Source organism: Haemorhous mexicanus, chromosome 11, assembly GCF_027477595.1.
Source record: "Haemorhous mexicanus isolate bHaeMex1 chromosome 11, bHaeMex1.pri, whole genome shotgun sequence".
Classification (NCBI taxonomy): domain Eukaryota; kingdom Metazoa; phylum Chordata; class Aves; order Passeriformes; family Fringillidae; genus Haemorhous; species Haemorhous mexicanus.
This window is the reverse complement of record NC_082351.1, coordinates 6,859,888-6,886,114: the sequence shown is the minus strand read 5'-3', so window position 1 is coordinate 6,886,114 and position 26,227 is coordinate 6,859,888. Positions and strand designations below refer to the sequence as shown.

Here is a 26,227-nt window from a genome sequence, read left to right as displayed (position 1 = left end):
TTGTGACCTGTGCGACCAAGGCCACAAAAGGAAGCGCTGGGCTCAGGCCAGGTGTCAGTGCTACCTGACAACGGGAGGAGAAGGTAGGGCAGGGACGTGGCTGCCCAGGGACCAGAGGGGCCCCACACCTCGGGGCTCTGGGCCTTGCTGCAGGCTCACCTGCCTCTCCCTTCCCAGACTCAGCGGAGGAACAGCCAGAGAACACTGTGGTGTTCCTCAACGCGACGACGGGAGGAGAAGGCGGACAGGAGCAGGGCTCACACAGGGCTGAGCAGGGAGTTGAGCCTTCGTGGCTCTGGGCCTGTTCTGCAAACTGCCCGCACTCTTCTTTCTCCCACAGAGAGAGAGGACAAACATTTCGAAGCGACCACGTCACTCGTGGAGAGAAAATCACTGCTGACAGCCGACATGGGCGACAGCAAGCAGGAGGGCCCTGAGACCAGGGAGCCAGGTGAGGGCAAAGCAGCCCTGTGACAGCCTGGCCCAGGGGCTCTTGTGGCAGGCAGTGTGGGGCTCAGAGCAGAGGCAGGGGGAGGCAGGAGCTGCTCAGCCATGCTGGGGCTGGGAGCCTCCTTCCTCCCCAAGCAGGGCCCAGCTGGGCCAGGGGGCAGCTCCTGGGACAGCCGTGCCCGCAATGGCCCCTGCTCTGCAAGGCCTCCAGCCCTGCCCGTCAGCCGGGCAGGGACAGAGCAGCCTTGGGGCCGATGCTGCTGCAGGCTAAGAGCCCCGCAGAGCTGCTCATGCCTGGGGCCATTGGCTCTGTCCCCTGCAGCCTGCATGCTGTGTTGCCGCGTGGAGGCTGACCCGGACATGTGCGGTGACAAACTGCAGAAGAGTGGGATCTGTGCCCACGTGTTCTGCATGGTGAGTGGCTCCGGGCACTCCCTCCACCATTGCAACGGGCAGTTGCTGCCACCCTCTCCTCATCTGCTCCTCCCCTTGGCTGCAGTTTTTCGCCACTCTACTGTTTCACCAAGAGAACATCCGCGTTGGACTGATGGGCTTTCTGCCTCGAGACATCCTAATTGCAGTCCAGCGGGCGGCACAGAAGGTGAGAGGCGGACAAGAGCACGGAGATTTGTGCCAGGCGAGCTTTGCCAGAGCTTAGCCCAGACAGCAGGAAAGAAAGGCCGGCCCAAGAGCCGGGACAAAGTCTGGCTCCCAGCAGCTCTGGCACAGGAGCCTCCCTCCTCCACCAGGCGGCTCTGTGGGCTGCGACCCGGCAGCGGCCACATCCTGCGCCCTGCCCGGAGCCGTGGGGCTGCCAGGGGAGGCCCCGAGGCTGCTGCTGCTGCTGATGGGGCTGCTTGGCTCTTTGCAGCTCTGCTGCATCTGCGGCCAGAGAGGAGCAACCATCATGTGCTGCAAGGAGGACTGCGGGAGATGGTTCCACCTGCCCTGTGCCAAGGAGGGCGGCTGTATGAATCAATACATTACTCCGTTCAGGTACCTCGTCTCTCCTTGAGGCCACCCTGGGGAATGATCCCGCATTTCTCACTTAGCCCATCCATTGCCTCTAGGTCCTTCTGCCCTGAGCACCGTCTAGAGCAGGACGTGCAGGCGACTCCTGAGCCAGGCACCGATTGCCCCATCTGCATGGAGCCTGTGGAGGACAGGAAGACCTTCACAACCCTGGTGTGCCCAACGTGCAGAAGGGCCTGGTTCCACAGGGACTGCATCCAGGTTGGAGGGCTCCCCTCAGCCCCGGGCCACAGCAGGTGCTCAGCAGCAGCAGCAGCAGCAGGGCCTCGCTCACCCTGCTTGTGTTTGTCCTGCAGGGACTGGCCATGCGCGCTGGTCTTTTATGCCTCCAGTGCCCCCTGTGCAGGGAGAGTGAAGAATTCCTTGTCGAAATGATCGTCTTGGGGATCCGAGTCCCCTTCAGGTTGGTGTCCTTCTGCCTGGCCCACCAGCCAGGAGGGAGCAAGTGCTGTGCTGTTCCAGGCCCTGCCCCAGCATCCCAGGCCCTGCCCTGTCCTGTGAGTCTGGGCTTCAGCTTCATGCCCAACTTGGAAAAGCATTGGAAGAAGAGCAGGGACGCCCTGGACCTCCATGAGGGGAGGGCAGCAGAAATTCATCAGCTTTCCATTTCTCCATCAGGCAGCCAACATGGGAGGACAACAACGCGTTTGCTGATCTAGGAGAGAGGCACAGCCAGTGCAATGCTGTGGAATGCCTTTACCCTGGCGGCAGGGAGGAGGCAGAGGAAGCAGGGTAAGTTGGGAAGCTGCTCCCAGGGCTCTGCAGGGAAACTATATCTTGGCATGGGCCCAAAGAGTAAAGGACTTGAAGAGGTTGACCAGAGAACCAGGCGTGGGGACACTTTGTCATCTGTGCTATGAGCCTCTTTGCTTCCCCAGGCCCTGGGAATTGCTCCTTTGCTCCTCCTGTGCTGCCGAGGGCACCCACAGACGCTGCTCTGGCCTGGGAAACAGCACACGCAGATGGGAGTGTGACAGCTGTGCTGGGCTCGGAACAGGTATGAGTCAAAGCCCCCGGTGTCCCTGGGCTGGGGACAGTGCCCAGGCTGGGCTTGGCAGAGCGCATCCACTGCTGGAGGGCTGGGGGCACTGCTCTGGCCTGGCCTGGCCCAGGCCTGGGGGGTCTTTGACATTCCTGCTTGCCCTTACAGCCTCCAGGGATGAGCCAGAGCTCAATGGCCCCAGCTTGACCAGACAGTCAGGACTGGGGCCTTCTCATGGCTCCCCAGATTTGGAGGCTGTCAGCCACACCTCTCACAGCCCCAGGCCATCGCGTCTGCCTCATGAAATTCTGTCTGCAGAAGCTCAAAACTGCGGCAGGCCCCAACAGGCAGCATGGCAGCAGTCACTGCCATCTTCCTCGCTGGACAGAAGCAGCCCATGCAGATCAAGGTCAACATACAGCAGCTCCACTGACCCTGAGGACAGGGTCCATTCCAGACGTGCTCGGCCTGGCCGCAGGCGAAGCCGCTCTCGCCAGCACGGTCAGGCCCCAAATGGACCTGTTCCTTTGAGGAGTCGCCGTTACAGGAGCAGCAGGACAAGATCAAGGGCTGGGAGGCCCCAGAGAAGGGAGACACCTTCACGGGCATCCCCCAGACACAGTCGGTCCCGCCAGCAAGGTAGGGCCCAGAGTCCGCCTGTTCGGTCCAGGAGTCGCCATGAGAGGAATAGTGGGACAACACCAAGGACCGAGAGGCCCAGGCAAAGGGAGACATCGTCTGGGACGTCCTCCAGACGCAGCCACTCCCGCCTGCAGCGCTGGGCCTCCAATCCACCTGTGCAGTCCAGGAGTCGCCAGGACAGGAGCAGGAGGACAGCAGCGAGTGCTGAGAGGCCCAGGCGTAGGGGGACATCGTCAGGGACGTCCCCCAGACGCAGCCACTCCCGCCTGCAAGGTTGGGCCTCCAATCAACCTGTCCGGTCCCGGAGTGGCCAGGAAAGGAGCAGGAGGACGACAGCGAGTGCTGAGAGGCCCGGGCGTAGGGGGACATGGACAGGGACGTCCCCCAGACGCAGCCGCTCCCGCCTGCAAGGTTGGGCCCAGAGTCCACCTGTCCGGTCCAGGAGTCGCCGTGACAGGAACAGTGGGACAGTGCCAAGGGCTGAGAGGCCCAGGCAAAGGCAGACATGGTCAGGGACATCCTCCAGACGCAGATGCTCCCACCAGCAAGGTTGGGCCCAGAGTCCACCTGTCCGGTCCAGGAGTCGCCGTGACAGGAACAGTGGGACAGAGCCAAGGACTGAGAGGCCCAGGCGAAGGGAGACATCGTCATGGACGTCCCCCAGACCCAGCTGCTCCCGCCTGCAGCGCCGGGCCTCCAATCCACCTGTGCCGCCCAGGAGTCGCCAGGACAGGAGCAGGAGGACAGCAGCGAGTGCTGAGAGGCCCAGGCATAGGGGGACACGGTCAGGGACATCGCGCAGGAGCAGCCGCTCCCGCCAGCGACGTCGGACCTCAACTGGGACCTCCAACAGCAGCACGTAGCGCCATCTTTTCTTTCTAGTCCATGTGTTCCCTGCCGGAAGTGAAGGTGAGAACGGTCAGTAGAGGGACCTTGAGATCTGCAGGTCTGTGAGAGAACCATATTAGCTCTTGATGTTTCTTTCTACTGGCAGGAAAGAAGTCTGTGCTAAATACCTTGATTTCTGTGTAAGCATGTATTTCTGTGAAAAGTCACTAGAGGATGTGGCTAATTGAAAAGGACTCTTGTTGCTGCCTTTAGACTCCAACCTCAGAAGTTTCCCCACGCATGCCCTTAAAAGTGAACCGCTCCTTAATGGGTTTGGATATGCTTAGGGAGACATTCAGAACAAGGTGGCTCTTAGGGGAGCTGTGTCTGAAAAGGACGTGTGCTGGGTTGCTATCCTTGAACAATCTCATTGCAGTAAATCCAAAAAAGGAAGAAAGAAGAGAGTGAGACACTGCCTCAAGTGTCTGAAGAAAACTTTTACAATATTGATGCTGATTTGAACGACCTGATTGGATCTTCAAAGAACAAACAAGAAAAGACTGAGGAAATACCCCGGGACAAAGAGGATGCACAGGACTCTGCCCCAGATGACCATCTGGGACCTTTGCCTGAGAACGACGCAGCTCAGGAGCTGAGTGCTTTCAAGGTTTCCTTCTTTGGAGGCACAGAGGACTTGGCCATCAAAGAAGGTAACAGCAGAACCCTTCTAACAGTGCCATTGCTCAGGAAGAACTTCTGGCGGGCACTCTAGAGCATTATGGTGTAAAGAAAGTCAGGACCCAGGCGATTTTCAGCAGCAGAAGTCAGTAATTAGGCAGAAGCATTTTGATCTTCATTTCTGCTTGCCATGGCTATGGTAGATTAATGAGAGGTAACTCATGCTCACAGTTCAGGAATTCTGAAAGGCATGCTTTGAGAAGGCATTGGGGTTTTTGTTGAGTGGTGAAAAAGCCTGTGTTCATGCCCTGAATTCCTCAAACAGGGAAAAAGGTGACACACAAGTCATGTCAAGTTTCATGGAACCCATCAAGATTTAAAGGAAATGTGCATTAATGTAGAGGGAGGAGCAAAGTCGGGGAGCTGACCCCAAGATGCATGAACATTCTGTTTGTTACTGAATTCTATTCTTGGACCTTTAGCAAAAGGAAACGGAATGACACATGATCATTGGGGTGTCCTAACCTTAGATAAAATGAGGCTGCAGGAAATGAAGATGAAACAACATTAAATTGAGCCCCAGTCATGTAGGAGACAAAAGAAACTGCATGAAGTTATCCAAAATATTAAAAAACCCAATGCAACAGCACAAAGCAACAAGCCCCCCACACTTCTGCTGAACTCAGAAGGTATTCAGCGTCTTCTGAATGTGATGATAAATGCTCAAGAAGATATAAGGGATCCCTAGAACAAAGTGGAAAATACACATGAGCAGAGATGTAGCTTAGAAAATCTGGCAGGGGCAGATTCTGTCCTTCCTTTCCACTGTAAGTATTTCACTTGAAAGGAGGAATTTGTCCTGACCAGTAGAGGAATAATGTGGCTTTGGCTTTTTTCTCTATCGGTGCTGTTATCGCAGAGCCTTACGTACTTGGAACCACAAAGCCGGTAAAAGACACACGGCAAGAGGATCCACGTTTCCAAGACAGCAGTTCTGAGGGTGATGATGAGCCAGAGATGTCAGAAACTGAAAAGGACCAAGAAATGCAAGTTCCATTTCTCTTTGTTGTCTACTTGGCTGTAGTAGTTGGGGGCTGTGGGAATATTACTAGCAGCACTCGGGAAGTGGGAAAGTGACATTGCACACCTCTGAGCAGTGAAAGTCATCTTGGAAAACCATTCCTGCTGCACAGAGTGAAAACTCCCAGCAGCCCATCTGATGTGAAGTTGCATATGAAAAAAAGAGAAGTAGAGCACAAGAAATTAACTGGGTCATTTTGGTTTGACCAACTCCAAACTGAGTTTGCCCAAAAGACAAAGATGCAGTCAGTTTTCTCTTTAGAAGTGGGTTTTGTAAAACAAAAAGCTCTATTTGGTTACCAGGGAATAAAGCTCTTCAATGTATACAATTTCTCTGAAGCTCTTGAGGTTTAAGTCATGTTCATGGAATTTGAGATGCTCAAATTTAAGATGCTCAAATCTCTTTGTACTTGTCTAGGTTTCTTTCTTTACCACGCACAGAAAGTGCTAGAGTTTTTTTCTTCTGCAAAGATGATGAATGCCTAAGAGGTATGAGAGAATTTCTTCACCCCCTTTTGTATTTTTTTCCTTTTAAACTCTTCCTGGAATTCAGTGAGGAGGAAAAAGTGCTGCCTAGTTATGAAAGTTTTCTAGTCAAAATTTGCCACCCTTACGTGTGGTCCAAGTTGTGGTAGAATCCTGTGAGAAATTCCTGCTAAAATAAAGGTCAAGCTGATTTCTGGCTTTTTTTTCTTTCAGATAATTGCCTATTAGGAGTCTGGACTTGTAGAGTTTACCAAAAAATTAGTCACTTGACAGGTTACCTAGACATTTTGGATCCTTTCAGGTATGTATATCATCTTTAACTTTTTCCTCTCTTTCTGGTGTTGCCGTTAGGAATGTTTAGTGTTCTTGTCAGCCACGTATGTCCCTGGGGTTCTTTGTCCTAATGAATCTGGACCTTTCTCTTCTGAATCCAGTGAATTTTGTATTTAGAAACAAAGAAAACAACAACTAAGGGTAACACAGACAGTCCCCAAAAACTGCACAGGCCCCCAAAACAATTGCTGGTTATGTTTTGTAGAATAGAGTCTTAAGACAGGCTTAAAGGATGTGCCTTTCTTGGGACTGATTAGATAACCCTGATGAAGTGCACTGCTGTGCTCATACAGTTACCGGCCTGCAATCATCCAGCCTGTCTGATTTACAGGGTGTGTTGAAATGGAGAGCTCATTCCTCAGCAGGCCTCAGTTCTGGGGGAAGATGTGGGGTGCTGGTGCTGAGCTTTTAATGAAACAGCTGCAGTTTCACTGCAATTTAGATTGCAGCATCTTGAGGAAAACTGCTGTTGCCTTTCATTGCTCTAAGTACACCTGGCTGCAGTAGGGAACATTTCTGCTGGAGCCAAGGTGTGCTGGGGGGCAGGAGAACAGGAGGGATGTGAAGAAATGATTTCTGACTTTATTGCTGTGTTTTTCATGATTGTTAGAAGCAGCAGCACCATCAGAAGGGTTTAAGCCTATTAATTGGTTGTTTGTTTTGTGCAGAGGGACCAAAGTTATTTTGTAGATTAGTAGAGCTCAGTGAAGAAAAAGAGGGTTGGGAAGAGAGACGTAGATTATTGCTTGAGGTGAGTATGAAACATCTATTCCCTGGTAACTCTAGGTGAAAGCTGAGCATGGGGAGGGAATGCATGCAAAACTAATTCAGAACCTCAAGAAGAGCTTTAAATTTGTAACAACCAGGGAAGAGAAGTTTTTTATTGTACCAGCGTGCATAACATCATGTTGTGTTGTCCAGTCAGGTAAACCAGGACGTCTTTGTATGTTACAGGATCAGCTACTCGACTTTATGTAGTTTAGGGATACTGTGAATTTAGAGACTTCGCCTAATAGTGGATTCAGAAACTTCTCTGAAGAATTTCTTAGATTTTCTTTATTTTCTGGAACGCCAAAGGAAGCATAAGGATACCAAATAGAAAGTGGAAGCAAACCAATAAACCTTTTACTGATCAGAAGCGAGTCACGTTTGTTCCTTGAAGAAGTTGCCAACCAACGTTACTTTCAATATCCTTTCAAAGATCTAACCGGGATAAATATCTGCAAACCCTGTAAGGCCGTGTTTTGGAGCTGGGGCTGAGGGTCTCGTGTCCTGGGGAGCCAGGGAAGGCTCCAGTCCTGACTGTGCGGCCAGGCCGGGGCCCTTGAGCTCCAGCCCATCCCTGGTGGCTCCAAGGGCAAGCAGGAATGTCAAGGGTCCCCCAGGCCTAGGCTAGGCCAGGCCAGAGCAGTGTCCCCAGCCCTCCAGAAGCCCTCTGCCAAGCCCGACCTGGGCACTGCCCCCAGCCCAGGGACAGGTGGGTGCTTTGCTCGAGAGCCGTGGCCAGAGCAGCAGAGCTGTCACAGCCCCAGCAGGTTCTGGTCGGTGTGAGGCCCGAGCAGCGCCGTGGGTGCCCTGGGCAGTGCAGGAGCAGCACAGGAGCTGTTGCAAGGGCCTGGGCAAGCACAGGGGTCAGCCTCTGCACGGTGACACGGCATGCAGGCTGCAGGGGACAGAGCCAATGGCCCCAGGCATGAGCAGCTCTGCGGGGCTCTTAGCCTGCAGCAGCATCGGCCCCAAGGCTGCTCTGTCCCTGCCCGGCTGACGGGCAGGGCTGGAGGCCTTGCAGAGCAGGGGCCATTGCGGGCACGGCTGTCCCAGGAGCTGCCCCCTGGCCCAGCTGGGCCCTGCTTGGGGAGGAAGGAGGCTCCCAGCCCCAGCATGGCTGAGCAGTTCCTGCCTCCCCCTGCCTCTGCTCTGGGCCCCACACTGCCTGCCACAAGAGCCCCTGGGCCAGGCTGTCACAGGGCTGCTTTGCCCTCACCTGGCTTCCTGGCACCAGAGCCCTCCTGCTTGCTGTCAGACATGGCAGCTGTCTGCAGTGAGGCCCTGTCAGGAGCTCCTGTGGTCTCTTTGAGGTGTTTGTCCTCTCTCTCTGTGGGAGAAAGAAGAGTGCGGGGAGTTTGCAGAACAGGCCCAGAGCCATGAGGGCTCAACTCCCTGCTCAGCCCTGTGTGAGCCCTGCTCCTGTCTGCCTTCTCCTCCTGTCATCTCGTCAAGGAACACCACAGAGTCCTCTGGCTGTTCCTCCGCTGAATCTGGGAAGGGAGAGGCAGGTGAGCCTGCAGCAAGGCCCAGAGCCCTGAGGTGTGGGGCCCCTCTGGTCCCTGGGCAGCCACGTCCCTGCCCTACCTTCTCCTCCCGTTGGCAGTGACTGGCCTGAACCCAGTGCTCCCTTTTGGGGCCAAGGGAAATCTCTGCTCCTGCCTCTGGCTCAGGGCGATCTGCTAGCAGGTCAGGGAAGGAGATACCCCCAGAGAGGTGTGAGCAGTGGAGGAAAGCCAACATCACTGCAGTCTTCCAAAAGGGCACCAAGAAGGAGCCAGGAAACTGCAGGCCCATCAGCCTCAGCTCCATCGCCAGAAAAGTGACAGAACAGCTCCTCTAGGATGCCATCTCTAAGCCTGTGGAGTAACAGGAAGGGAAACAATGTTTGACCAATCTCATAGCCACCTCTGCTGCAGTGACTGGCTGGGTTTGTGAGGGGAGAGCAGTGGTTGTTGTCAGCCAGGACTTCAGCAAGTCTTTGTCCCTGCCTCCCATAAATCCTGAGGCTCCTCTTGAGGCAGCTCAGGGACAGTGGGGTAGAGAAGTGGACAGGGGAGCTCCAAACTCAGATAGCTGTGAGCTCAGGGGGCCGTGCTGGGGCCAGCCTTGTTTGCCTTATTCCCCTGTGCCCTGGCAGAAGGGACGGAGCTCCCTCAGCACATTTGCTGATGGGACAGAAGCGGGAGCAGGGGCTGAGGCACCACAAGGCTCTGCTGCCCTTCAGTGAGACCTGGACAGCCTTGATAGTTGAGCAGAGAGGACCCAAATGAAGTTGCACTGGGGAAAGCTTCTAGAAGAGCTTGAACCCCTATAATTTCCAGGCAGCAAAGGTTTTAGGAGTACAGTGTGGCACAGGAGATAGCCTCTAGAAGAGCTTGAGGCTTTGTAGTTACCAGGCAACAAATGTTTTTTAGCATAGTAGAGTGTATAACATCATCTTGTGATGTCCAGTTAGGGAAACCACTGCTTCTCTGTGTATTACTGGACCAGTTCTTAATTGTATGTCAAGAAAGACAAACAGTGAATTCAGAAACTTCCCCTGGTATTACGATGGATTTTCATGATTTTCTGGAATGCCAGGAGAAGCGTAAGGATGCCGAAAGGAAAAGTGAAAGCAAACGAATAAATCTTTAAAAAATCAGAAGCGTTTCCAGTTTGTTCCTTGAAGAAGTTGCCAAACAACGTCACCTTTGCAATCCTTTGAAAGATCTAACAGGAAAAAGCATTGGCCAAAAGTGTTACCCTGTGTTTCTGAACAGCAACTTGCACTTTGTGTTGGGGCAAGGTCTGTACCAGGGTGTGGGGTTTTTGTGTGTGTGCTTTGTATGTGAGGCTTGGCAGGACTATTTGTAATTAGACCATGTACTGAAGAGAACATGTTACTGTGTTGTGCTGTCCAGTGCTGAAGAGGGATGAGACAGGGCAGTAGCTCGGTGTCTGTATGTAACTTGCATGAGCAGCACCGGAGCAGTGCCCAGGGCCTGGAGAAGCAAACGGGTTCCAGGTGCTGAGGACAAAGTGTCCAGAGCTCAGGATTGTCCGGCCAAGCTCTTCCGGCTCCTTCTGCTTCGAGCCCTTGCCGGGTGCCCTGCACAGCCCCGGCTGCAGCTTCCCAACTCACCCCTCTGCCTCCTCCCTGCCTACTGGGTGAAGGCATTCCCTGGCATTGCACTGGCTGTGCCTCCCTCCTAGACCGATGAAGGGATCCTTTCCCACCCAAGGTGGCTCTCCCATGGAGACAGGAAAATGGATGAACTCCTGCTGCCCCAGCATCAGGCAGGTGCAGGGTGTCCCTGCTTATCAGCTCTTGCCCTGGTTCCCAGAGTTCCCACTGATTGTTCCAGAAGTCAATGATCTGGATTTCCAGGAGCATGTTTGCAAAGACATGAATGAGAAAAATCGACAAGAATTGTTTGTGCTTCTCTTCCTGATTTTTTTCCGAATGTATTTGCTAGCAGGAAAAACTGGCAAAGTTCCTATAATGTAGGAAAAGTATCCTCTTGCATTTGACTTGAGTCGAGGACTGTTGCAAGCTCTCCTGTCAAATGTACACAGAAAATTCTCACTGAATTTACTGTGTTTCCACTGAGTCAGTATAAAAGATGACGCTTCTAAGGAGGTTAATACTACTTTTTCCATTTAGATGCAATGTCAAAGCTGTTAGTTCACAGGATGACAGGATAATTGGGGTCTGGAGGCAGTGGTGGTGGTCTCCAGGTTTATCTCCTGTACCCAACGGTGATCAGCAGCAGCATCAAATCAGGTTCATCTTAGTTTTCTCCAGACAGGTCTTGAGGAAAACGTCAGTTCACCTAGAGCAGGTTTTGAATCTCTGCAGTGCAGGAGACTCCGCAGCGGCTCTCTGGGCAGCCGACTGCCAGGGGCAGGAGCAGAGATTTCCCTTGGCTGGGGCAGGAGCCCTGGAGTGGCAGTGCCTGAACAGCACCTTCCTGCCTACAGTACCACCCTCAATGGCTGCCCCAGGGCCTGGCATTTGACCCTGCACATGCTGCAGGAGTCCCGGCCCTGGTTCCACCCTGACCAAACGCTCGGACCCACCTCAGAACCTCGGTGCCCAAGGGGGCCGCCACAAGTGGTTGCCAGGGACCTGAGGCCTTGGCTGCCCCAATTTTGGGCACACAGTGCTGATGTCAGAGCGGCCATTGTGACCTGTGCAACCAAGGCCACAAAAGGAAGCGCTGGGCTCAGGCCAGGTGTCAGTGCTACCTGACAACGGGAGGAGAAGGTAGGGCAGGGACGTGGCTGCCCAGGGACCAGAGGGGCCCCACACCTCGGGGCTCTGGGCCTTGCTGCAGGCTCACCTGCCTCTCCCTTCCCAGACTCAGCGGAGGAACAGCCAGAGAACACTGTGGTGTTCCTCAACGCGACGACGGGAGGAGAAGGCGGACAGAAGCAGGGCTCACACAGGGCTGAGCAGGGAGTTGAGCCTTCGTGGCTCTGGGCCTGTTCTGCAAACTCCCCGCACTCTTCTTTCTCCCACAGAGAGAGAGGACAAACATTTTGAAGCGACCACGTCACTCGTGGAGAGAAAATCACCGCTGACAGCCGACATGGGCGACAGCAAGCAGGAGGGCCCTGAGGCCAGGGAGCCAGGTGAGGGCAAAGCGGCCCTGTGACAGCCTGGCCCAGGGGCTCTTGTGGCAGGCAGTGTGGGGCTCAGAGCAGAGGCAGGGGGAGGCAGGAACTGCTCAGCCATGCCGGGGCTGGGAGCCTCCTTCCTCCCCAAGCAGGGCCCAGCTGGGCCAGGGGGCAGCTCCTGGGACAGCCGTGCCCGCAATGGCCCCTGCTCTGCAAGGCCTCCAGCCCTGCCCGTCAGCCGGGCAGGGACAGAGCAGCCTTGGGGCCGATGCTGCTGCAGGCTAAGAGCCCCGCAGAGCTGCTCATGCCTGGGGCCATTGGCTCTGTCCCCTGCAGCCTGCATGCTGTGTCGCCGCGTGGAGGCTGACCCGGACATGTGCAGTGACAAACTGCAGAAGAGTGGGATCTGTGCCCACGTGTTCTGCATGGTGAGTGGCTCCGGGCACTCCCTCCACCTTTGCAACGGGCAGTTGCAGCCACCCTCTCCTCATCTGCTCCTCCCCTTGGCTGCAGTTTTTCGCCACTCTACTGTTTCACCAAGAGAACATCCGCGTTGGACTGATGGGCTTTCTGCCTCGAGACATCCTAATTGCAGTCCAGCGGGCGGCACAGAAGGTGAGAGGCAGACAAGAGCACGGAGATTTGTGCCAGGCGAGCTTTGCCAGAGCTTAGCCCAGACAGCAGGGAAGAAAGGCCGGCCCAAGAGCCGGGACAAAGTCTGGCTCCCAGCAGCTCTGGCACAGGAGCCTCCCTCCTCCACCAGGCGGCTCTGTGGGCTGCGACCCGGCAGCGGCCACATCCTGCGCCCTGCCCGGAGCCGTGGGGCTGCCAGGGGAGGCCCCGAGGCTGCTGCTGCTGCTGATGGGGCTGCTTGGCTCTTTGCAGCTCTGCTGCGTCTGCGGCCAGAGAGGAGCAACCATCATGTGCTGCAAGGAGGACTGCGGGAGATGGTTCCACCTGCCCTGTGCCAAGGAGGGCGGCTGTATGAATCAATACATTACTCCGTTCAGGTACCTCGTCTCTCCTTGAGGCCACCCTGGGGAATGATCCCGCATTTCTCACTTAGCCCATCCATTGCCTCTAGGTCCTTCTGCCCTGAGCACCGTCTAGAGCAGGACGTGCAGGCGACTCCTGAGCCAGGCACCGATTGCCCCATCTGCATGGAGCCTGTGGAGGACAGGAAGACCTTCACAACCCTGGTGTGCCCAACGTGCAGAAGGGCCTGGTTCCACAGGGACTGCATCCAGGTTGGAGGGCTCCCCTCAGCCCCGGGCCACAGCAGGTGCTCAGCAGCAGCAGCAGCAGGGCCTCGCTCACCCTGCTTGTGTTTGCCCTGCAGGGACTGGCCTTGCGCGCTGGTTTTTTATGCCTCCACTGCCCCCTGTGCAGGGAGAGTGAAGAATTCCTTGTCGAAATGATCGTCTTGGGGATCCGAGTCCCCTTCAGGTTGGTGTCCTTCTGCCTGGCCCACCAGCCAGGAGGGAGCAAGTGCTGTGCTGTTCCAGGCCCTGTCCTAGCATCCCAGGCCCTGCCCTGTCCTGTGAGTCTGGGCTTCAGCTTCATGCCCAACTTGGAAAAGCATTGGAAGAAGAGCAGGGACGCCCTGGACCTCCATGAGGGGAGGGCAGCAGAAATTCATCAGCTTTCCGTTTCTCCATCAGGCAGCCAACATGGGAGGACAACAACGCGTTTGCTGATCTAGGAGAGAGGCACAGCCAGTGCAATGCTGTGGAATGCCTTTACCCTGGCGGCAGGGAGGAGGCAGAGGAAGCAGGGTAAGTTGGGATGCTGCTCCCAGGGCTCTGCAGGGAAACTATATCTTGGCATGGGCCCAAAGAGTAAAGGACTTGAAGAGGTTGACCAGAGAACCAGGCGTGGGGACACTTTGTCATCTGTGCCATGAGCCTCTTTGCTTCCCCAGGCCCTGGGAATTGCTCCTTTGCTCCTCCTGTGCTGCCGAGGGCACCCACAGACGCTGCTCTGGCCTGAGAAACAGCACACGCAGATGGGAGTGTGACAGCTGTGCTGGGCTCGGAACAGGTATGAGTCAAAGCCCCCGGTGTCCCTGGGCTGGGGACAGTGCCCAGGCTGGGCTTGGCAGAGCGCATCCACTGCTGGAGGGCTGGGGGCACTGCTCTGGCCTGGCCTGGCCCAGGCCTGGGGGGTCTTTGACATTCCTGCTTGCCCTTACAGCCTCCAGGGATGAGTCAGAGCTCAATGGCCCCAGCTTGACCAGACAGTCAGGACTGGGGCCTTCTCATGGCTCCCCAGATTTAGAGGCCATCAGCCCCAGCAGCACGGTGCCATTGGAGCCTGCTTCCCCGTCTCCATCTCCAGAGACCAGGAGCCACAGCAGGCCCCAACAGGCAGCATGGCAGCAGTCACTGCCATCTTCCTCGCTGGAGAGAAGCAGCCCATGCAGATCAAGGTCAACATACAGCAGCTCCCATGACCCTGAGGACAGGGTCCATTCCAGACGTGCTCGGCCCGGCCGCAGGCGAAGCCGCTCTCGTCAGCAAGGTTGGGCCCAGAGCCGAAGTGTCCGGTCCAGGAGTTGCCGTGACAGGAACAGCGTGACAGGGCCAAGGGCTGAGAGGCCCAGGCAAAGGGAGACACCATCACGGAGATGCCGCCAGCAAGGCTGGGCCCAGAGCCCACCTGTCCGGTCCAGGAGTCTCTGTGACAGGAGTAGAGGGACAGAGCCAAGGGCTGAGAGGCCCAGGCGAAGGCAGACATGGTCAGGGACGTCCCCCAGACCCAGCTGCTCCCACCAGCAAGGTCGGGCCCCAAGCCCACCTGTCCGGTCCAGGAGTCGCCATGACAGGAACAGTGGGACAGAGCCAAGGACTGAGAGGCCCAGGCGAAGGCAGACATGGTCAGGGACGTCTCCCAGACCCAGCTGCTCCCACCAGCAAGGTCGGGCCCCAAGCCCACCTGTCCGGTCCAGGAGTCGCCGTGACAGGAACAGTGGGACAGAGCCAAGGACCGAGAGGCCCAGGCGAAGGGAGACATCGTCAGGGACGTCCCCCAGACCCAGCTGCTCCCGCCTGCAGCGCCGGGCCTCCAATCCACCTGTGCCGCCCAGGAGTCGTCAGGACAGGAGCAGGAGGACAGCAGCGAGTGCTGAGAGGCCCAGGCGTAGGGGGACATCGTCAGGGACATCGCGCAGGAGCAGCCGCTCCCGCCAGCGACGTCGGACCTCAACTGGGACCTCCAACAGCAGCACGTAGCGCCATCTTTTCTTTCTAGTCCATGTGTTCCCTGCCGGAAGTGAAGGTGAGAACGGTCAGTAGAGGGACCTTGAGATCTGCAGGTCTGTGAGAGAACCATATTAGCTCTTGATGTTTCTTTCTACTGGCAGGAAAGAAGTCTGTGCTAAATACCTTGATTTCTGTGTAAGCATGTATTTCTGTGAAAAGTCACTAGAGGATGTGGCTAATTGAAAAGGACTCTTGTTGCTGCCTTTAGACTCCAACCTCAGAAGTTTCCCCACTGCATGCCCTTAAAAGTGAACCGCTCCTTAATGGGTTTGGATATGCTTAGGGAGACATTCAGAGCAAGGTGGCTCTTAGGGGAGCTGTGTCTGAAAAGGACGTGTGCTGGGTTGCTATCCTTGAACAATCTCATTGCAGTAAATCCAAAAAAGGAAGAAAGAAGAGAGTGAGACACTGCCTCAAGTGTCTGAAGAAAACATTTACAATATTGATGCTGATTTGAACGACCTGATTGGATCTTCAAAGAACAAACCAGAAAAGACTGAGGAAATACCCCGGGACAAAGAGGATGCACAGGACTCTGCCCCAGATGACCATCTGGGACCTATGCCTGAGAACGACGCAGCTCAGGAGCTGAGTGCTTTCAAGGTTTCCTTCTTTGGAGGCACAGAGGACTTGGCCATCAAAGAAGGTAACAGCAGAACCCTTCTAACAGTGCCATTGCTCAGGAAGAACTTCTGGCGGGCACTCTAGAGCATTATGGTGTAAAGAAAGTCAGGACCCAGGCGATTTTCAGCAGCAGAAGTCAGTAATTAGGCAGAAGCATTTTGATCTTCATTTCTGCTTGCCATGGCTATGGTAGATTAATGAGAGGTAACTCATGCTCACAGTTCAGGAATTCTGAAAGGCATGCTTTGAGAAGGCATTGGGGTTTTTGTTGAGTGGTGAAAAAGCCTGTGTTCATGCCCTGAATTCCTCAAACAGGGAAAAAGGTGACACACAAGTCATGTCAAGTTTCATGGAACCCATCAAGATTTAAAGGAAATGTGCATTAATGTAGAGGGAGGAGCAAAGTCGGGGAGCTGACCCCAAGATGCATGAACATTCTGTTTGTTACTGAATTCTATTCTTGGACCTTTAGCAAAAGGAAACGGAATGACACATGATCATTGGGGTGTCCTAACCTTAGATAAAATGAGGCCGCAGGAAATGAAGATGAAACAACATTAAATTGAGCCCCAGTCATGTAGGAGACAAAAGAAACTGCATGAAGTTATCCAAAATATTAAAAAACCCAATGCAACAGCACAAAGCAACAAGCCCCCCACACTTCTGCTGAACTCAGAAGGTATTCAGCGTCTTCTGAATGTGATGATAAATGCTCAAGAAGATATAAGGGATCCCTAGAACAAAGTGGAAAATACACATGAGCAGAGATGTAGCTTAGAAAATCTGGCAGGGGCAGATTCTGTCCTTCCTTTCCACTGTAAGTATTTCACTTGAAAGGAGGAATTTGTCCTGACCAGTAGAGGAATAATGTGGCTTTGGCTTTTTTCTCTATCGGTGCTGTTATCGCAGAGCCTTACGTACTTGGAACCACAAAGCCGGTAAAAGACACACGGCAAGAGGATCCACGTTTCCAAGACAGCAGTTCTGAGGGTGATGATGAGCCAGAGATGTCAGAAACTGAAAAGGACCAAGAAATGCAAGTTCCATTTCTCTTTGTTGTCTACTTGGCTGTAGTAGTTGGAGGCTGTGGGAATATTACTAGCAGCACTCGGGAAGTGGGAAAGTGACATTGCACACCTCTGAGCAGTGAAAGTCATCTTGGAAAACCATTCCTGCTGCACAGAGTGAAAACTCCCAGCAGCCCATCTGATGTGAAGTTGCATGTGAAAAAAAGAGAAGTAGAGCACAAGAAATTAACTGGGTCATTTTGGTTTGACCAACTCCAAACTGAGTTTGCCCAAAAGACAAAGACGCAGTCAGTTTTCTCTTTAGAAGTGGGTTTTGTAAAACAAAAAGCTCTATTTGGTTACCAGGGAATAAAGCTCTTCAATGTATACAATTTCTCTGAAGCCCTTGAGGTTTAAGTCATGTTCATGGAATTTGAGATGCTCAAATTTAAGATGCTCAAATCTCTTTGTACTTGTCTAGGTTTCTTTCTTTACCACGCACAGAAAGTGCTAGAGTTTTTTTCTTCTGCAAAGATGATGAATGCCTAAGAGGTATGAGAGAATTTCTTCACCCCCTTTTGTATTTTTTTCCTTTTAAACTCTTCCTGGAATTCAGTGAGGAGGAAAAAGTGCTGCCTAGTTATGAAAGTTTTCTAGTCAAAATTTGCCACCCTTACGTGTGGTCCAAGTTGTGGTAGAATCCTGTGAGAAATTCCTGCTAAAATAAAGGTCAAGCTGATTTCTGGCTTTTTTTTTTCTTTCAGATAATTGCCTATTAGGAGTCTGGACTTGTAGAGTTTACCAAAAAATTAGTCACTTGACAGGTTACCTAGACATTTTGGATCCTTTCAGGTATGTATATCATCTTTAACTTTTTCCTCTCTTTCTGGTGTTGCCGTTAGAAATGTTTAGTGTTCTTGTCAGCCACGTATGTCCCTGGGGTTCTTTGTCCTAATGAATCTGGACCTTTCTCTTCTGAATCCAGTGAATTTTGTATTTAGAAACAAAGAAAACAACAACCAAGGTAACGCAGACAGTCCCCAAAAACTGCACAGGCCCCCAAAACAATTGCTGGTTATGTTTTGTAGAATAGAGTCTTAAGACAGGCTTAAAGGATGTGCCTTTCTTGGGACTGATTAGATAACCCTGATGAAGTGCACTGCTGTGCTCATACAGTTACCGGCCTGCAATCATCCAGCCTGTCTGATTTACAGGGTGTGTTGAAATGGAGAGCTCATTCCTCAGCAGGCCTCAGTTCTGGGGGAAGATGTGGGGTGCTGGTGCTGAGCTTTTAATGAAACAGCTGCAGTTTCACTGCAATTTAGATTGCAGCATCTTGAGGAAAACTGCTGTTGCCTTTCATTGCTCTTAGTACACCTGGCTGCAGTAGGGAACATTTCTGCTGGAGCCAAGGTGTGCTGGGGGGCAGGAGAACAGGAAGGATGTGAAGAAATGATTTCTGACTTTATTGCTGTGTTTTTCATGATTGTTAGAAGCAGCAGCACCATCAGAAGTGTTTAAGCCTATTAATTGGTTGTTTCTTTTGTGCAGAGGGACCAAAGTTATTTTGTAGATTAGTAGAGCTCAGTGAAGAAAAAGAGGGTTGGGAAGAGAGACGTAGATTATTGCTTGAGGTGAGTATGAAACATCTATTCCCTGGTAACTCTAGGTGAAAGCTGGGCATGGGGAGGGAATGCATGCAAAACTAATTCAGAACCTCAAGAAGAGCTTTAAATTTGTAACAACCAGGGAAGAGAAGTTTTTTATTGTACCAGCGTGCATAACATCATGTTGTGTTGTCCAGTCAGGTAAACCAGGACGTCTTTGTATGTTACAGGATCAGCTATTCGACTTTATGTAGTTTAGGGATACTGTGAATTTAGAGACTTCGCCTAATAGTGGATTCAGAAACTTCTCTGAAGAATTTCTTAGATTTTCTTTATTTTCTGGAACGCCAAAGGAAGCATAAGGATACCAAATAGAAAGTGGAAGCAAACCAATAAACCTTTTACTGATCAGAAGCGAGTCACGTTTGTTCCTTGAAGAAGTTGCCCACCAACGTTACTTTCAAAATCCTTTCGAAGATCTAACAGGGATAAATATCTGCAAACCCTGTTAGGCCGTGTTTTGGAGCTGGGGCTGAGGGTCTCGTGTCCTGGGGAGCCAGGGAAGGCTCCAGTCCTGACTGTGCGGCCAGGCCGGGGCCCTTGAGCTCCAGCCCATCCCTGGTGGCTCCAAGGGCAAGCAGGAATGTCAAGGGTCCCCCAGGCCAAGGCTAGGCCAGGCCAGAGCAGTGTCCCCAGCCCTCCAGAAGCCCTCTGCCAAGCCCGACCTGGGCACTGCCCCCAGCCCAGGGACAGGTGGGTGCTTTGCTCGAGAGCCATGGCCAGAGCAGCAGAGCTGTCACAGCCCCAGCAGGTTCTGGTCGGTGTGAGGCCCGAGCAGCGCCGTGGGTGCCCTGGGCAGTGCAGGAGCAGCACAGGAGCTGTTGCCAGGGCCTGGGCAAGCACAGGGGTCAGCCTCTGCACGGTGACACGGCATGCAGGCTGCAGGGGACAGAGCCAATGGCCCCAGGCATGAGCAGCTCTGCGGGGCTCTTAGCCTGCAGCAGCATCGGCCCCAAGGCTGCTCTGTCCCTGCCCGGCTGACGGGCAGGGCTGGAGGCCTTGCAGAGCAGGGGCCATTGCGGGCACGGCTGTCCCAGGAGCTGCCCCCTGGCCCAGCTGGGCCCTGCTTGGGGAGGAAGGAGGCTCCCAGCCCCGGCATGGCTGAGCAGTTCCTGCCTCCCCCTGCCTCTGCTTTGAGCCCCACACTGCCTGCCACAAGAGCCCCTGGGCCAGATGAGGTACCTGAATGGAGTAATGTATTGATTCATACAGCCGCCCTCCTTGGCACAGGGCAGGTGGAACCATCTCCCGCAGTCCTCCTTGCAGCACATGATGGTTGCTCCTCTCTGGCCGCAGACGCAGCAGAGCTGCAAAGAGCCAAGCAGCCCCATCAGCAGCAGCAGCAGCCTCGGGGCCTCCCCTGGCAGCCCCACGGCTCCGGGCAGGGCGCAGGATGTGGCCGCTGCCGGGTCGCAGCCCACAGAGCCGCCTGGTGGAGGAGGGAGGCTCCTGTGCCAGAGCTGCTGGGAGCCAGACTTTGTCCCGGCTCTTGGGCTGGCCTTTCTTCCCTGCTGTCTGGGCTAAGCTCTGGCAAAGCTCGCCTGGCACAAATCTCCGTGCTCTTGTCTGCCTCTCACCTTCTGTGCCGCCCGCTGGACTGCAATTAGGATGTCTCGAGGCAGAAAGCCCATGAGCCCAACGCGTTTGTTCCCTTGGTGAAACAGTAGAGTGGCGAAAAGCTGCAGCCAAGGGGAGGAGCAGATGAGGAGAGGGTGGCTGCAACTGCCCGTTGCAATGGTGGATGGAGTGCCCGGAGCCACTCACCATGCAGAACACGTGGGCACAGATCCCACTCTTCTGCAGTTTGTCACCGCACATGTCCGGGTCAGCCTCCACGCGGCGACACAGCATGCAGGCTGCAGGGGACAGAGCCAATGGCCCCAGGCATGAGCAGCTCTGCTGGGCTCTTAGCCTGCAGCAGCATCGGCCCCAAGGCTGCTCTGTCCCTGCCCGGCTGACGGGCAGGGCTGGAGGCCTTGCAGAGCAGGGGCCATTGCGGGCACGGCTGTCCCAGGAGCTGCCCCCTGGCCCAGCTGGGCCCTGCTTGGGGAGGAAGGAGGCTCCCAGCCCCGGCATGGCTGAGCAGTTCCTGCCTCCCCCTGCCTCTGCTTTGAGCCCCACACTGCCTGCCACAAGAGCCCCTGGGCCAGGCTGTCACAGGGCTGCTTTGCCCTCACCTGGCTTCCTGGCACCAGAGCCCTCCTGCTTGCTGTCAGACATGGCAGCTGTCTGCAGTGAGGCCCTGTCAGGAGCTCCTGTGGTCTCTTTGAGGTGTTTGTCCTCTCTCTCTGTGGGAGAAAGAAGAGTGCGGGGAGTTTGCAGAACAGGCCCAGAGCCATGAGGGCTCAACTCCCTGCTCAGCCCTGTGTGAGCCCTGCTCCTGTCTGCCTTCTCCTCCTGTCATCTCGTCAAGGAACACCACAGAGTCCTCTGGCTGTTCCTCCGCTGAATCTGGGAAGGGAGAGGCAGGTGAGCCTGCAGCAAGGCCCAGAGCCCTGAGGTGTGGGGCCCCTCTGGTCCCTGGGCAGCCACGTCCCTGCCCTACCTTCTCCTCCCGTTGGCAGTGACTGGCCTGAACCCAGTGCTCCCTTTTGGGGCCAAGGGAAATCTCTGCTCCTGCCTCTGGCTCAGGGCGATCTGCTAGCAGGTCAGGGAAGGAGATACCCCCAGAGAGGTGTGAGCAGTGGAGGAAAGCCAACATCACTGCAGTCTTCCAAAAGGGCACCAAGAAGGAGCCAGGAAACTGCAGGCCCATCAGCCTCAGCTCCATCGCCAGAAAAGTGACAGAACAGCTCCTCTAGGATGCCATCTCTAAGCCTGTGGAGTAACAGGAAGGGAAACAATGTTTGACCAATCTCATAGCCACCTCTGCTGCAGTGACTGGCTGGGTTTGTGAGGGGAGAGCAGTGGTTGTTGTCAGCCAGGACTTCAGCAAGTCTTTGTCCCTGCCTCCCATAAATCCTGAGGCTCCTCTTGAGGCAGCTCAGGGACAGTGGGGTAGAGAAGTGGACAGGGGAGCTCCAAACTCAGATAGCTGTGAGCTCAGGGGCCGTGCTGGGGCCAGCCTTGTTTGCCTTATTCCCCTGTGCCCTGGCAGAAGGGACGGAGCTCCCTCAGCACATTTGCTGATGGGACAGAACCGGGAGCAGGGGCTGAGGCACCACAAGGCTCTGCTGCCCTTCAGTGAGACCTGGACAGCCTTGATAGTTGAGCAGAGAGGACCCAAATGAAGTTGCACTGGGGAAAGCTTCTAGAAGAGCTTGAACCCCTATAATTTCCAGGCAGCAAAGGTTTTAGGAGTACAGTGTGGCACAGGAGATAGCCTCTAGAAGAGCTTGAGGCTTTGTAGTTACCAGGCAACAAATGTTTTTTAGCATAGTAGAGTGTATAACATCATCTTGTGATGTCCAGTTAGGGAAACCACTGCTTCTCTGTGTATTACTGGACCAGTTCTTAATTGTATGTCAAGAAAGACAAACAGTGAATTCAGAAACTTCCCCTGGTATTACGATGGATTTTCATGATTTTCTGGAATGCCAGGAGAAGCGTAAGGATGCCGAAAGGAAAAGTGAAAGCAAACGAATAAATCTTTAAAAAATCAGAAGCGTTTCCAGTTTGTTCCTTGAAGAAGTTGCCAAACAACGTCACCTTTGCAATCCTTTGAAAGATCTAACAGGAAAAAGCATTGGCCAAAAGTGTTACCCTGTGTTTCTGAACAGCAACTTGCACTTTGTGTTGGGGCAAGGTTTGTACCAGGGTGTGGGGTTTTTGTGTGTGTGCTTTGTATGTGAGGCTTGGCAGGACTATTTGTAATTAGACCATGTACTGAAGAGAACATGCTACTGTGTTGTGCTGTCCAGTGCTGAAGAGGGTTGAGACAGGGCAGTAGCTCGGTGTCTGTATGTAACTTGCATGAGCAGCACCGGAGCAGTGCCCAGGGCCTGGAGAAGCAAACGGGTTCCAGGTGCTGAGGACAAAGTGTCCAGAGCTCAGGATTGTCCGGCCAAGCTCTTCCGGCTCCTTCTGCTTCGAGCCCTTGCCGGGTGCCCTGCACAGCCCCGGCTGCAGCTTCCCAACTCACCCCTCTGCCTCCTCCCTGCCTACTGGGTGAAGGCATTCCCTGGCATTGCACTGGCTGTGCCTCCCTCCTAGACCGATGAAGGGATCCTTTCCCACCCAAGGTGGCTCTCCCATGGAGACAGGAAAATGGATGAACTCCTGCTGCCCCAGCATCAGGCAGGTGCAGGGTGTCCCTGCTTATCAGCTCTTGCCCTGGTTCCCAGAGTTCCCACTGATTGTTCCAGAAGTCAATGATCTGGATTTCCAGGAGCATGTTTGCAAAGACATGAATGAGAAAAATCGACAAGAATTGTTTGTGCTTCTCTTCCTGATTTTTTTCCGAATGTATTTGCTAGCAGGAAAAACTGGCAAAGTTCCTATAATGTAGGAAAAGTATCCTCTTGCATTTGACTTGAGTCGAGGACTGTTGCAAGCTCTCCTGTCAAATGTACACAGAAAATTCTCACTGAATTTACTGTGTTTCCACTGAGTCAGTATAAAAGATGACGCTTCTAAGGAGGTTAATACTACTTTTTCCATTTAGATGCAATGTCAAAGCTGTTAGTTCACAGGATGACAGGATAATTGGGGTCTGGAGGCAGTGGTGGTGGTCTCCAGGTTTATCTCCTGTACCCAACGGTGATCAGCAGCAGCATCAAATCAGGTTCATCTTAGTTTTCTCCAGACAGGTCTTGAGGAAAACGTCAGTTCACCTAGAGCAGGTTTTGAATCTCTGCAGTGCAGGAGACTCCGCAGCGGCTCTCTGGGCAGCCGACTGCCAGGGGCAGGAGCAGAGATTTCCCTTGGCTGGGGCAGGAGCCCTGGAGTGGCAGTGCCTGAACAGCACCTTCCTGCCTACAGTACCACCCTCAATGGCTGCCCCAGGGCCTGGCATTTGACCCTGCACATGCTGCAGGAGTCCCGGCCCTGGTTCCACCCTGACCAAACGCTCGGACCCACCTCAGAACCTCGGTGCCCAAGGGGGCCGCCACAAGTGGTTGCCAGGGACCTGAGGCCTTGGCTGCCCCAATTTTGGGCACACAGTGCTGATGTCAGAGCGGCCATTGTGACCTGTGCGACCAAGGCCACAAAAGGAAGCGCTGGGCTCAGGCCAGGTGTCAGTGCTACCTGACAACGGGAGGAGAAGGTAGGGCAGGGACGTGGCTGCCCAGGGACCAGAGGGGCCCCACACCTCGGGGCTCTGGGCCTTGCTGCAGGCTCACCTGCCTCTCCCTTCCCAGATTCAGCGGAGGAACAGCCAGAGGACTCTGTGGTGTTCCTCAACGCGACGACGGGAGGAGAAGGCGGACAGGAGCAGGGCTCACACAGGGCTGAGCAGGGAGTTGAGCCTTCGTGGCTCTGGGCCTGTTCTGCAAACTGCCCGCACTCTTCTTTCTCCCACAGAGAGAGAGGACAAACATTTTGAAGCGACCACGTCACTCGTGGAGAGAAAATCACCGCTGACAGCCGACATGGGCGACAGCAAGCAGGAGGGCCCTGGTGCCAGGGAGCCAGGTGAGGGCAAAGCGGCCCTGTGACAGCCTGGCCCAGGGGCTCTTGTGGCAGGCAGTGTGGGGCCCAGAGCAGAGGCAGGGGGAGGCAGGAGCTGCTCAGCCATGCTGGGGCTGGGAGCCTCCTTCCTCCCCAAGCAGGGCCCAGCTGGGCCAGGGGGCAGCTCCTGGGACAGCCGTGCCCGCAATGGCCCCTGCTCTGCAAGGCCTCCAGCCCTACCCGTCAGCCGGGCAGGGACAGAGCAGCCTTGGGGCCGATGCTGCTGCAGGCTAAGAGCCCCGCAGAGCTGCTCATGCCTGGGGCCATTGGCTCTGTCCCCTGCAGCCTGCATGCTGTGTCGCCGCGTGGAGGCTGACCCGGACATGTGCGGTGACAAACTGCAGAAGAGTGGGATCTGTGCCCACGTGTTCTGCATGGTGAGTGGCTCCGGGCACTCCCTCCACCTTTGCAACGGGCAGTTGCTGCCACCCTCTCCTCATCTGCTCCTCCCCTTGGCTGCAGTTTTTCGCCACTCTACTGTTTCACCAAGAGAACATCCGCGTTGGACTGATGGGCTTTCTGCCTCGAGACATCCTAATTGCAGTCCAGCGGGCGGCACAGAAGGTGAGAGGCGGACAAGAGCACGGAGATTTGTGCCAGGCGAGCTTTGCCAGAGCTTAGCCCAGACAGCAGGGAAGAAAGGCCAGCCCAAGAGCCGGGACAAAGTCTGGCTCCCAGCAGCTCTGGCACAGGAGCCTCCCTCCTCCACCAGGCGGCTCTGTGGGCTGCGACCCGGCAGCGGCCACATCCTGCGCCCTGCCCGGAGCCGTGGGGCTGCCAGGGGAGGCCCCGAGGCTGCTGCTGCTGCTGATGGGGCTGCTTGGCTCTTTGCAGCTCTGCTGCGTCTGCGGCCAGAGAGGAGCAACCATCATGTGCTGCAAGGAGGACTGCGGGAGATGGTTCCACCTGCCCTGTGCCAAGGAGGGCGGCTGTATGAATCAATACATTACTCCGTTCAGGTACCTCGTCTCTCCTTGAGGCCACCCTGGGGATTGATCCCGCATTTCTCACTTAGCCCATCCATTGCCTCTAGGTCCTTCTGCCCTGAGCACCGTCTAGAGCAGGACGTGCAGGCGACTCCTGAGCCAGGCACCGATTGCCCCATCTGCATGGAGCCTGTGGAGGACAGGAAGACCTTCACAACCCTGGTGTGCCCAACGTGCAGAAGGGCCTGGTTCCACAGGGACTGCATCCAGGTTGGAGGGCTCCCCTCAGCCCCGGGCCACAGCAGGTGCTCAGCAGCAGCAGCAGCAGGGCCTCGCTCACCCTGCTTGTGTTTGTCCTGCAGGGACTGGCCATGCGTGCTGGTCTTTTATGCCTCCACTGCCCCCTGTGCAGGGAGAGTGAAGAATTCCTTGTCGAAATGATCGTCTTGGGGATCCGAGTCCCCTTCAGGTTGGTGTCCTTCTGCCTGGCCCACCAGCCAGGAGGGAGCAAGTGCTGTGCTGTTCCAGGCCCTGCCCCAGCATCCCAGGCCCTGCCCTGTCCTGTGAGTCTGGGCTTCAGCTTCATGCCCAACTTGGAAAAGCATTGGAAGAAGAGCAGGGACGCCCTGGACCTCCATGAGGGGAGGGCAGCAGAAATTCATCAGCTTTCCATTTCTCCATCAGGCAGCCAACATGGGAGGACAACAACGCGTTTGCTGATCTAGGAGAGAGGCACAGCCAGTGCAATGCTGTGGAATGCCTTTACCCTGGTGGCAGGGAGCAGGCAGAGGAAGAGGGGTGAGTTGGGAAGCTGCTCCCAGGGCTCTGCAGGGAAACTATATCTTGGCATGGGCCCAAAGAGTAAAGGACTTGAAGAGGTTGACCAGAGAACCAGGCGTGGGGACACTTTGTCATCTGTGCTATGAGCCTCTTTGCTTCCCCAGGCCCTGGGAATTGCTCCTTTGCTCCTCCTGTGCTGCCGAGGGCACCCACAGACGCTGCTCTGGCCTGAGAAACAGCACACGCAGATGGGAGTGTGACAGCTGTGCTGGGCTCGGAACAGGTATGAGTCAAAGCCCCCGGTGTCCCTGGGCTGGGGACAGTGCCCAGGCTGGGCTTGGCAGAGCGCATCCACTGCTGGAGGGCTGGGGGCACTGCTCTGGCCTGGCCTGGCCCAGGCCTGGGGGGTCTTTGACATTCCTGCTTGCCCTTACAGCCTCCAGGGATGAGTCAGAGCTCAATGGCCCCAGCTTGA

The 26,227-nt window shown here is 55.0% G+C and overlaps 3 pseudogenes; all 3 read left to right on the top strand.

The window, feature by feature from the left end:
* The first annotated feature begins 408 nt into the window (after window positions 1–408).
* LOC132332509 (PHD finger protein 7-like) lies at window positions 409–2,671 on the top strand (annotated as a pseudogene).
* A 1,320-nt stretch (window positions 2,672–3,991) lies between these two features.
* On the top strand, window positions 3,992–14,110 carry LOC132332508 (PHD finger protein 7-like; annotated as a pseudogene).
* A 9,857-nt stretch (window positions 14,111–23,967) lies between these two features.
* On the top strand, window positions 23,968–26,227 carry LOC132332507 (PHD finger protein 7-like; annotated as a pseudogene).